This window comes from Lissotriton helveticus, chromosome 4_1 (assembly GCF_964261635.1).
Source record: "Lissotriton helveticus chromosome 4_1, aLisHel1.1, whole genome shotgun sequence".
Taxonomy (NCBI): Eukaryota; Metazoa; Chordata; class Amphibia; order Caudata; family Salamandridae; genus Lissotriton; species Lissotriton helveticus.
Genome location: NC_136063.1, coordinates 21,952,161 through 21,965,686, shown reverse-complemented (window position 1 = coordinate 21,965,686; position 13,526 = coordinate 21,952,161). Strand labels below are relative to the sequence as shown.

Below are 13,526 nucleotides of genomic sequence, written 5' to 3'. Positions count from 1 at the left end.
AAACCAGATTTGGGCCTTCACTTTATTAGTTTAAAAAAAATCTAGTGCTTCCAATACGAACTTTGTATTTGTATGTAGGTGCCTGCCTGCAATAAAACCGCACTGATCGTTAACTACCAGACCTCCCACTATTTTATTTAGTCGGTTTGCTAAAAGCTTTGTGAAAATTTTATAGTTTGTGTTTAGTAGACTTATCGGTCGGTATGAGTTTATATTCTCCCTGTCCTTTCCTTTTTTTAGGATACTAACCACTACACCTGAGCAGAAAGAATCTGGAGGGGATCCTCCTTGGAGTAAATCATTTACTAAGATTAAAAGTTCTTTTCGAAGAGTTCCTCCAAATTTTTTCAAGAATTCAATCGGAAGGCCATCGTCTCCATTGGCATTACCATTAGGGAGGGACTCAATCACCTCATTTAATTCAGACTCTGAGAATATCTCAGTGAGGGATTTCTTGTCCTCGGCGTCTAGTTTAGGAATTGTAAGTTGACCTAAAAATTCCCCTATTGAATCAGATGCCGCCTCTTCTGTTATTTGATAGATACCCTCGTAATGTTTTAAAAACCACTCACCAATTGAGGCTGTGGTCTTAGCATGTATTTTAGTGATCGGGTCAGTTAACTGATTTATTCTGTAACGAGCCTGTTTTTCATGTGGAGAAGTGTGGCTCACTGGTTAGAGGAGGCCGACCTGGAAGCAGAGGTCAGCCCGGGACCAGGGTTCAATTCCCGGCTCGGCGGGGTCTTGAGTCCTAAAATGTCCGTGGACTCGACAATTCTCGCTCCGGTGCCTACTCGATTCACGGGTTCACACTCTGCGACTCTGGGCAATAGCTTGCTTAATCTCCACAACGGCCCCTCGTGGCGGGATGCCTGGCTTTCACCTTGCGGATACCCTGCCGGGGTTATCTCACAGGGGAATACCAGGACGGGTTCCCTAAGCAAGCGCTTAGAAACCGCTTGGTGATTTGAGCTATATACATTCCTGTACATTTACATTTAAATTTACATTCATGCTGATCTGTGAAAATGCAATAGTTATTATTCATACTTATTAGTCTTTAAAAGATTTCTTGTTTGACCCCCTCTCATTTATAGTTGACATATCAACTGAAATCTAAACATGCTAAATGTTTTCCAATTTTCGTGCATATTCATGAAACAGTATCAAAGTTATAAGTAAATGAAGAATTATTATATCCTCCTATGTGATGAATCTCCACACATTTGAAAAATAGATTGAGTTGAACATGCTGGATGTGCCACAGCATATTCACAAGGCCACATGAAACCAATTTATGTTGCTTTTCATTGCCTTGAAAATATGTGCCCCTTTTCACACAGAACAGTGAGTGAAAGGGGCATTCCATGTGTGTTGCTGTGGGTGTTCCTAGGAATGCATCAGAATCTAACGCCATCCCATTGTTTTCATTTCTTTCCCTTTTTTTCTATCTTTATATGTGCTGCATGCCCCTTCCTGCACAAAATCATTCACCCCCGCAACGCAGGCGCCCTTTCACTGTCGAGCAAGGGTCCCTGTGTTGGGGAAAGAACAGAAATGTGCAGTATCTCAAAAATATAGACAAACAGAGTCAGATTCTCAGTGCTGTGGGAAGAAACCCTCCGGAAGCAAGGCAAGAGTCCCGAAGTCAGGCAGAACAATCGGAGACAAGCTGTGTGAGCCGTGAGCTGTGAGTGGAGGAGCAGCCGTCGAGTCCGGTCCTGGACCCCAGGTCTGATGGGGACTGTAGGGACCATCGACGATGGTTGGAAACTACGATTGATGGTTGACTGCAGCGAGTCCCAACCCTGCAGCTGAGTCAGTGAACCTCAAGTGAAGAGCAAGGGGCCGGTACCTTCTGCTTTAAACCTCAAGACTGGTCCCTGTCATGTGGGCTGCAGAGATAGAGAAGGGCCCCAGCTACTGGAGTCACAGGTGAGAGTAGCCCTTACCCTGTGCACGGACCCAGTCCTAGGTGGCTGGATTTTGGTGGAGTAGCCATGGCTCTGCAGGGAACCCGAGCTGCGAAGGTCGTAAAGAAACTGGAAGGGGTACAGGAGAGCCGACCTCGAGCCACGTGCTTGGATGAACAATCAGGATTGTGGGGGTTGTGAGGCTAATAGCTGTCGGTGAAATTAAAGATGAGCCACAGCAGCTGTTTGTAAATAGTAAAGCCTCACTTCCTTCACTTTAAGGGTCATCTACCAGGTCCTCGCTAAGTGGAGCCCAGGTACCCGTGGAAGCGGCCCAGCTAGGATAGGGTGCGGCTTGCGGCTCCTGGTAGCTCGAAGCTCATTGGGCAATATCAATGAAATGAGGTCAGGCCGGCTGCGGGGGACATTGCCACAACCCGAAAAAAGCAGTGAATAAAGGATGGAAAGAATGGAGATGGATCCCTGAATAGTAACTTGAATCTTCCAACAGGTTCCACAGGCTCCACTGTCCAAGAGTCAGACAATTTAGCAGCATTATCTTTACATCTCTTGAAGATGCTCAAGAGTCCCCAGCGGGATTGGTCAACCAACTATCATTGGATTTTTCAAAAATGAAATCAGAAACTACAAATAAAGGCTATGGAAAAGGTTAACAGCTTGTGGTGCAGTTGGAGACCAAACATCTATAAAGCATTCTGAAAAAACACAATATATATGTACCAACTTGGGACGTTTTTCTGAAATTTTCTGACTCCTCCCAGGCAGAAAGGAAGGTAGGATTAGCTCACAAGCCATTAATAGACCCTCTATTTTACCAACAGCTGACAGTGTGGCCTCTTTACCAGCAATACCACGAATAAAAGGCCCATTCCTGGTAAAAGTTCAGATTCACACCCCAAGTACAAAACCAGGTGGAATACAGCAAACATGTTTATCCAGTTGGCATGGGGGTGCAACCAACTCCGACTCTCCTGTACCATCTACCTTGGGGATTAAAACAGTGCCAGCTACAAATATATGTACAATTTCTTGATCACACCAGGTTTTGAATAAAAAATGTAATGACTCTGTGATGTATATATCTTCTGGCCCGACCAAAATACTAGTGATGATGTTTTGATATCCTCTTCCATTCTGATACTCTCTCTACTCAGCTCAATCCAGATCCTGTCGGTGGTGGTATCCAAAATATGATACCCGAGGTCTCCTCAAGCCTTAATCGTATGAAGAATATAATCAAAACAGATCTTTCAAGCTTAATTTTGCAAACCAGTATCATTAATAAGGACCACAAGTCGACTCTGGTCCAAGCAAAGTTTGGACCCACACACCACACCACTGGAGTCAAGCTATCCAGGCTGATGAAGGCTGATAGCCAGAAACCGGTCCTTGGATGCTTGATTCCGGTCTGGGAAAGACATGGCTTGGTAATTCGGACTGGACTGTTCCCATGAGGCACAGGGTCAGAGCTAATTTGCATATAGCCAGTGTCTAACCCAGGGTGGTGTGGAGTGGAAAAAAGCGATGGATTTAGGCCAAGATCCTTGTACTGGGGTGAATGTATGACATTGTTCTACATTCTGTCCATCAACTGTGTTTTTTGCAATTTTCACCCCGAGTGGGCTGGGTATGCTCAGACGTGAGCCCCAGGCTCTCCACACCACTGGAGTCAAGCTATCCAGGCTGATGAAGGCTGATAGCCAGAAACCGGTCCTTGAATGCTTGATTCCGGTCTGGGAAAGACATGGCTTGGTAGTTCGGACTGGACTGTTCCCATGAGGCACAGGGTCAGAGCTGATTTGCATATAGCCAGTGTCTAACCAAGGGTGGTGTGGAGTGCAAACAAACGATGGATTTAGGCCCAGATCCGTGTACTGGGGTGAATGTATGACATTGTTCTACATTCTGTCCATCAACTGTGTTTTTTGCAATTTTGACCCCGAGTGGGCTGGGTATGCTCAGACGTGAGTCCCAGGCTCTCCACACCACTGGAGTCAAGCTATACAGGCTGATGAAGGCTGATAGCCAGAAACCGGTCCTTGGATGCTTGATTCCGGTCTGGGAAAGACATGGCTTGGTAGTTCGGACTGGACTGTTCCCATGAGGCACAGGGTCTGAGCTAATTTGCATATAGCCAGTGTCTAACCCAGGGAGGTGTGGAGTGCAAAAAAACGATGGATTTAGGCCCCGATCCTTGTACTGGGGTGAATGTATGACATTGTTCTACATTCTGTCCATCAACTGTGTTTTTTGCAATTTTCACCCCGAGTGGGCTGGGTATGCTCAGACGTGAGTCCCAGGCTCTCCACACCACTGGAGTCAAGCTATCCAGGCTGATGAAGGCTGATAGCCAGAAACCGGTCCTTGGATGCTTGATTCCGGATGCTTGATTCCGGTCTGGGAAAGACATGGCTTGGTAGTTCGGACTGGACTGTTCCCATGAGGCACAGGGTCAGAGCTGATTTGCATATAGCCAGTGTCTAACCCAGGGTGGTGTGGAGTGCAAAAAAACGATGGATTTAGGCCAAGATCCTTGTACTGGGGTGAATGTATGACATTGTTCTACATTCTGTCCATCAACTGTGTTTTTTGCAATTTTCACCCCGAGTGGGCTGGGTATGCTCAGACGTGAGTCCCAGGCTCTCCACACCACTGGAGTCAAGCTATCCAGGCTGATGAAGGCTGATAGCCAGAAACCGGTCCTTGGATGCTTGATTCCAGTCTGGGAAAGACATGGCTTGGTAGTTCGGACTTTACTGTTCCCATGAGGCACAGGGTCAGAGCTGATTTGCATATAGCCAGTGTCTAACCCAGGTTGGTGTGGAGTGCAAAAAAAGATGGATTTAGGCCCAGATCCTTGTACTGGGGTGAATGTATGACATTGTTCTACATTCTGCCCATCAACTGTGTTTTTTGCAATTTTCACCCCGAGTGGGCTGGGGATGCTCAGACGTGAGTCCCGGGCTCTCCACACCACTGGAGTCAAGCTATCCAGGCTGATGAAGGCTGATAGCCAGAAACCGGTCCTTGGATGCTTGATTCCGGTCTGGGAAAGACATGGCTTGGTAGTTCGGACTGGACTGTTCCCATGAGGCACAGGGTCAGAGCTGATTTGCATATAGCCAGTGTCTAACCTAGGGTGGTGTGGAGTGCAAAAAAACGATGGATTTAGGCCCAGATCCTTGTACTGGGGTGAATGTATGACATTATTCTATATTCTGTCCATCAACTGTGTTTTTTGCAATTTTGACCCGAGTGGGCTGGGTATGCTCAGACGTGAGTCCCAGGCTCTCCACACCACTGGAGTCAAGCTATACAGGCTGATGAAGGCTGATAGCCAGAAACCGGTCCTTGGATGCTTGATTCCGGTCTGGGAAAGACATGGCTTGGTAGTTCGGACTGGACTGTTCCCATGAGGCACAGGGTCAGAGCTGATTTGCATATAGCCAGTGTCTAACCCAGGGAGGTGTGGAGTGCAAAAAAACGATGGATTTAGGCCCCGATCCTTGTACTGGGGTGAATGTATGACATTGTTCTACATTCTGTCCATCCATTGTGTTTTTTGCAATTTTCACCCCGAGTGGGCTGGGTATGCTCAGACGTGAGTTCTAGGCTCTCCAAACCACTGGAGTCAAGCTATCCAGGCTGATGAAGGCTGATAGCCAGAAACCGGTCCTTGGATGCTTGATTCTGGTCTGGGAAAGACATGGCTTGGCAGTTCGGACTGGACTGTTCCCATGAGGCACAGGGTCAGAGCTGATTTGCATATAGCCAGTGTCTAACCCAGGGTGGTGTGGAGTGCAAAAAAACTATGAATTTAGGCCCAGATCCTTGTACTGGGGTGAATGTATGACATTATTCTACATTCTGTCCATTAACTGTGTTTTTTGCAATTTTCACCCCGAGTGGGCTGGGTATGCTTAGACGTGAGTCCCAGGCTCTCCACACCACTGGAGTCAAGCTATCCAGGCTGATGAAGGCTGATAGCCAGAAACCGGTCCTTGGATGCTCGTTTCCGGTCTGGGAAAGACATGGCTTGGTAGTTCGGACTGGACTGTTCCCATGAGGCACAGGGTCAGAGCTGATTTGCATATAGCCAGTGTCTAACCCAGGGTGGTGTGGAGTGCAAAAAAACGATGGATTTAGGCCCAGATCCTTGTACTGGGGTGAATGTATCACATTGTTCTACATTCTGTCCATCAACTGTGTTTTTTGCAATTATCACCCCGAGTGGGCTGGCTATGCTCAGACGTGAGTCCCAGGCTCTCCACACCACTGGAGTCAAGCTATCCAGGCTGATGAAGGCTGATAGCCAGAAACCGGTCCTTGGATGCTTGAGTCCGGTCTCGGAAAGACATGGCTTGGTAGTTCGGACTGGACTGTTCCCATGAGGCACAGGGTCAGAGCTGATTTGCATATAGCCAGTGTCTAACCCAGGGTGGTGTGGAGTGCAAAAAAACAATAGATTTAGGCCCAGTGGCTTGTACTGGGGTGAATGTATGACATTGTTCTACATTCTGTCCATCAACTGTGTTTTTTACAATTTTCACCCCGAGTGGGCTGGGTATGCTCAGACGTGAGTCCCAGGCTCTCCACACCACTGGAGTCAAGCTATCCATGATGATGAAGGCTGATAGCCAGAAACCGGTCCTTGGATGCTTCATTCCGGTCTGGGAAAGACATGGCTTGGTAGTTCGGACTGGACTGTTCCCATGAGGCACAGGGTCAGAGCTGATTTGCATATATCCAGTGTCTAACCCAGGGTGGTGTGGAGTGCAAAAAAACGATGGATTTAGGCCAAGATCCTTGTACTGGGGTGAATGTATGACATTGTTCTACATTCTGTCCATCAACTGTGTTTTTTGCAATTTTCACCCCGAGTGGGCTGGGTATGCTCAGACGTGAGTCCCAGGCTATCCACACCACTGGAGTCAAGCTATACAGGCTGATGAAGGCTGATAGCCAGAAACCGGTCCTTGGATGCTTCATTACGGTCTGGGAAAGACATGGCTTGGTAGTTCGGACTGGACTGTTCCCATGAGGCACAGGGTCAGAGCTGATTTGCATATAGCCAGTGTCTAACCTAGGGTGGTGTGGAGTGCAAAAAAACGATGGATTTAGGCCCAGATCCTTGTACTGGGGTGAATGTATGACATTGTTCTACATTCTGTCCATCAACTGTGTTTTTTGCAATTTTCACCCCGAGTGGGCTGGGTATGCTTAGACGTGAGTCCCAGGCTCTCCACACCACTGGAGTCAAGCTATCCAGGATGATGAAGGCTGATAGCCAGAAACTGGTCCTTAGATATTTGATTCCGGTCTGGGAAAGACATGGCTTGGTAGTTCGGACTGGACTGTTCCCATGAGGCACAGGGTCAGAGCTGATTTGCATATAGCCAGTGTCTAACCCAGGGTGGTGTGGAGTGCAAAAAAATGATGGATTTAGGCCCAGATCCTTGTACTGGGGTGAATGTATGACATTGTTCTACATTCTGTCCATCAACTGTGTTTTTTGCAATTTTCACCCCGAGTGGGCTGGGTATGGTCAGACGTGAGTCCGAGGCTCTCCACACCACTGGAGTCAAGCTATCCAGGCTGATGAAGGCTGATAGCCAGAAACCGGTCCTTGGATGCTTGATTCCAGTCTGGGAAAGACATGGCTTGGTAGTTCGGACTGGACTGTTCCCATGAGGCACAGGTTCAGAGATGATTTGCATATAGCCAGTGTCTAACCCAGGGTGGTTTGGAGTGCAAAAAAACGATGGATTTAGGCCCAGATCCTTGTACTGGGGTGAATGTATGACATTGTTGTACATTCTGTCCATCAACTGTGTTTTTTGCCAAAAAAATGTGAAGCGGTACAAATACCCCCCCAGATATATCTATAACTCACAACGAAGAACCCTTTCTTCTTTATGACAACAAATCTAACGAAAAAATAATAATTATGTTTGCAACCACAAATAATTTAAACAAACTACAACAGTCAAAAACATGGATGATGGAATGGACTTTTAAAATGTGTCCAAAACCATTCTATCAATTATATACTATCCATGCCCTATATGAAATACTAACATCCCTTGTATCTATGCCTTACTACCTAATAAACAAACTTCACATATATGGAAATACTAAGTAAAATTAAACAAGAAACAAATAATTATTTTCAACAGAGAATAATTATTGATTTTGAGCAGGCAATGAAAAATGCAATATTAAAATCCTACCACACACATTAATTTAGGCCTGCTACTATCATTTTAATCAGTGTATATAGAGACACCTTCAGTAATCAACACTAAGGGGTTGATTCCGATCTCGGTCGGTCAATGCCATTTATAGAAATACGCTCAGACCGACACTTTACGGGAGCCGGTCCATCCAAATAACGTAGTACAATGCGCAGATGTCTCCAAATCTCGGGCGAACCGTATGCTCTGAATCCTGCAACATTTTACGGATGGATTGAATCCATTTACTCTGAAGTGAGTCGTCCGGAAGCATTTCTCAATGAGTTTCTGGCCAGGCAAGTACGATGCATAATTCCTACGCCCCTGATAGGTCATCAATTCTGACTCGTACAACGTGTATGATACGGACCAACCATATATCCAATTGTGCATGTCATCCCTATACTGTACCCCTACAAACCATAGGGTAACGATGCCTATCACTACCAGGATACTCTACCTACAGGGGGATGGAGGCCTATCACTAGCTGCATTGCCCACCCCATAGGGGGGTGGATGCCTATCACTACCAGCATTGCCCACCCGTATGGGGGTGAGTACCTATCACTACCAGCATTGTCAACCCTTTTGGGGGTGGATGCCTATCGCTACCAGTATACTCTACCTTTATGGGGTGTATGCCTATCATTCCTAGCATACTCTACCCATAAGGGTTGGATGCCTATCACTACCAGCACACTCTACCTATAGGGGGTGGATGCGTATCACTATCAGCATACTCTACCCATAGTGGTTGGATGCCTATCACTACCAGCATACTCTACCTATAGAGGAATGATGCCTATCACTGACAGCACAATCTACCTATAGGTAGTGGGTGCCTATCACTACCAGCATACTCTACCTATAGGGGTTGGATGCCTATCACTACCAGCAGACTCTACCTATAAGAGGGTGGATGCCCATCACTGACAGCACACTCTACCTACAAGGGGGTGGATGCCCATCACTGGCAACACACTCTACCTATAAGGGGGTAGATGCCTATCACAACCAGCATTGCCCACCCGATAGGGGGTGGATGCCTATCACTACCAGCATACTCTACCTATAAGGGGGTGGATGCCTATCACAACCAGCATTGCCCACCCGATAGGGGGTGGATGCCTATCACTACCAGCATTGCCCACCCCATAGAGGAGTGGATGCCTATCACTATCAGGATACTCTTCCTATAAGGGGGTGGATGCCCATCACTACCAGGGGCAGGAGAAGATGCAGCACCTGCAGGAGCTACAGGGGGGAGCCAGCAGCAGTAGCGGGAAGCGGTAAGTTATATTCATTACTTATTGGCATCTCTACTAGCTGGATGGGTGTTCACTTCACTCACTGTACTGTGAGAAGTGTTAAGTATGAAGTTGTAGTGAACATTATACAATGGTTGAAGAAGACACCCTTTACTTAGCATTAGCAATGCATTAGAAATAGCATTACCAGCGTGAGTTGAGTAACCAATGGCCTCTTCTATCTGACTCCAACTCAAGTGTGAAAGTCTTATGGAGAAGACGAAAAGTCAGATCCGATTACCTTGATGGATGTGTTGAACAAAAAGGGAAAGAAGGGTTGAAGGAGGAAGGATGGGCGAGATGTGAGATGACTGGCAGAGAAGGATATGTTGGAAGCATGCATAGGTGGCTGATAGAAATCAGATCAGATACATGGGTTGTTGAAGGATGGGTGGATTGTGAAAGGAGATGCCAGTATGGGTGAATACTAGAAAGCAAGAATCATCAGCCGAGTTTATGGTCAAACTCAAAGCCAAGGCAAGCAAGGAAGAAGCCGACGCATGGGTGGTTGTTGGTGAAACCAACTAAGGGGTGTTAAGAGATATGTAAAGAAGAATAATAGACATTTACTTTTAACTCAGTAGTTTGCAAGCACATCATATATATATATATATTATCAAGCGCCTTCTTCTGACTCTGAGGACCACTCCCTACATATGTTAATTTATTTTCGATTGTGTTAGTCAGCCTGCAAAGGGTGGCCTATCTGTTGGTTACACAATAAATGAACAAAGTACCTTATGCAGTAGCGGTTGGTGGTGGGACTGCTAGCGGGCGGTGATGTGGGGAGGGGGAGGGGCAGGGTGGGGGGAAGTAAACTATGGATTATGATGCAGTGCGCACAACAAAATGTTTTATTTATTTATATGTTTACTTACTAGTAATCGTCCGCAATCCATAGTTTACTATCCCTCACCCTGCCCCTCCCCACGTCACCACCCGTGAGCACTCCCACCACTGACCGCTACTGTACTGATCTTATGTCGTTGTTCCATATATAAGCAACGAACATTGGATCAGATATATAATATTAATCAGCCTTTTTGTAGTAGCCAGGGCAGAGTGAAAGTGAAATTGAGCAATGGCCCTTCATGTAACAGAGAGAGTATGGCCACTGCCACCTGTAATAGAAAAATACGATATTCCCCACCAGAAGAAAGTAGTAAATAAAAGTAATGGGAGTCTGCGTCATGACTCGAATATTTGTCTTGGTTGCAAGCTTAGCTGACTGAGCAGGCATGCCGGCTACAACAAGGTTATGTAATTTAGCTAAGCTAGAGATAAGAACACGACTGGTGTTCTGTGTACTGGAGTCCATAGTGTTAGTATAATGCCTGAAAAAGCGATTGGGTTAGCATTAGCAGAAGCCATCTTGTATTTAGAGGCTATCTTTTCCGTTTTTGTGGAAACTATTTTGTATTTCTGTCAGCCATTTTGTATGCCATGTGCTCGCCATGTGCTCTGTCCTACCTTTCTGTTGTTTGCTCTTGTATTCTGCATAGTGACAAGGTATATTTAACCTCTTCTGCTTCGCACATGCTCAGTTGATCATGTAGCTGTCTTTGCAGCTGCCACTAGTCTGTAACTGTCAGGATGTGTTTACTAGAATTGGCTACTGTTAGCTCCTCCCACTTGTTGATAGGTCATTTTCTGTATGACCTTATATGTACTTAAAACCTTCTCTTTGTACTTGTACTGCCTTCTTTTGAGCCCCTGCGTGGGTATCAAGGGATCATGCTCCTTCAGTTCAGCGCGCTACTTCATACACTACTGAAGGGTGTTGTGTGAATGTAATCTACCTCATGAGGTTAATAAACTTTGTATTATATATTCCAGTTTCTGTGCCAACTTCTTCCTTTTGGTCTTAGGACTATGTGCAGAGAAGGGCAACCCCTTGCACTGGTAAGCCTTGCTGAGACTCACCACAACAAATTGGCCCTCAACGTGGGACTTATCGGTAACTCGGATGCCCGAAGGAGTGGTCGAAACGAAGGATTGGAATCTTGCTACGGATGATCATTGCCCGCGGAGACCCGCGTCTTGGCAAACCACAGCGTTTTTCCTCTCTTTCTGATCTGACCATCCAGGTGGTGCCGGTCCTCGACTGAGATCTCTTGTGATGTATTCCTGTAGGTCCTGTATCGATCCCCCTATTCCTGACCCTATTCTGGTTAACAAGTTAACTAGCAGCCATCCCATGAGGCAGAAAACCCCCATGATGCAGGAACCGTTATCTGATTAAGCCACACTACGGCACAGGAACATGTTATCTGATTAGGTCATAACGCTTGCCATCTAATTAGACAAGCGATATTCCTCCAGCCCCTGATAAGGCATACGGAGTTCTCAAAACAAATCAAACCTATGACAACCTGGGAAAAACCCTGCGGCCATTGTTTTGATTTCACCGAGAACTTCAGCAAAAGAATGTGCTAACGACCAGGTCGTATGACATCCTTATTGACGTATCTATGTCCATCCTTACGTCAATCTCGGCACCTTAAAGGTATAAATATTACCGATATTGCCCTATGCAAACACACGCGGTGGTGACGAGATCGGAGCAGCCAGACTTGCCGAAGCCCAGAGCAGAGCAGACCCCGCTGGCGCAGCCCCGCCTTCCTGAGGCGCTGAGAACGAGACGCTGCTTTCTCCTGCCGAGAAATCCAGCTCCGGCGCTTCCGGGTAGCCCTCGCAGGCAGCCTGGAATATCGAGACCAGAGACGAGAGATACCATCCCTCATTCATCCTAGATTCCAGGTACAGAACTGAATAACCCCTTGCAGAGAATTCTTTAGTCAGTCACTTGGCAAAACAAACTTAACTTAAACTGCTACTTTCTATTCCCGCCCACGTATTAGGCTTAGGTCAGGTACATCTGGGGTAGGCGTAGTTAGAAACACCAGTTGAGTACGATTAGTCAAATGTATATGTGTATGTATCTATTTTATCCATTTTAAACCATCATATGGCTTAGAAACCATATCAATGTTTTTACAGTATTATTTTATACTTCTGCTTTTAATGTATGCACTTTACTTAACCATAAGTATTGCAATAATATCGATCCATTTCTCTTGTATGAGAAAAGAGACTGATCAATAAATAACATCTTTTATTGAACACGCCCGTCTCTTCCTTTTCTCTACAATCTGGTGAGACTAAGAATGCACGTACTGACTGAGTAAAATAAGTCGTCTTTTGTTTTCACACGACTCTAGAGATACACTCTTGATTAGGGGTGAGCAAAGTTGTCATGTTCTATGGTTGTCAGAAACTAAATCCCTTCTTGTCTATCCAGGGAGGTTCAACTCCTCCTTGCCTAATCGAGAAAGTTTCTAGTGAACTCTGAGCTAGCTGGCAAACCCAAAACTTTAAGTCTAATATCGACAGTAGTAGACCTAGTTAACGTCTGGTCTAGGCCTATACTATTGAAGGTATTATTCCAATGCGCAGAGCCTATTGGGATAATAGGAACTACACTACATGGCGCCCAACGCGTTTGGATAGGCGATAAAACTAACGTTTAGAGTAACTCAGTCGTGCTTTTTCACTCAGACCCCTTTTTCCCATAATACTCCAAAGACGTCTGGAGTGGGTGAAAGGTAATATCCGCCAGACCTCGCAGGAGGAAACTCCTATGTATGGTCCTTGGTTTAGTCAACGTTGAAGGATACACTGTTCCAAAATATTGTGCATCTAATCTTTGTTTCCATAAGAACCTGATCTGCAAACAAACAAAATAACCTTCTGGACAGTACAATGTCAGACAGTGAAGGAGAAAGAGAGGCAGTTAGAATAGCAACTGAACTCGCAGCAGCTGATACTGCTAGGCAAGAAGCAGACCCGGGTATAATAATCATCCCGGTCAACACAAGAAAATCTATAACTTTAAAACTTATAGAAAATGGACTGACACCTAGAGGTGGCACAGTCATATTCGTAAATGAGGCACACGAATATCGGCAGACAGAGGTATTCTACACATGGATAAACTTTCCAGCAGCTAATGCTGTAACAAAGGTCTTCCACTATTACAAAACAGAGGAACC

The 13,526-nt window shown here is 45.9% G+C and overlaps 1 protein-coding gene across 1 annotated transcript in view; it reads right to left on the bottom strand.

Annotated features, from left to right (window-relative positions):
* The window catches only part of LOC144827827 (uncharacterized), a 162,624-nt gene that overhangs the window by 116,798 nt on the left and 32,300 nt on the right, over positions 1 to 13,526 (bottom strand). The window lies entirely within an intron of this gene.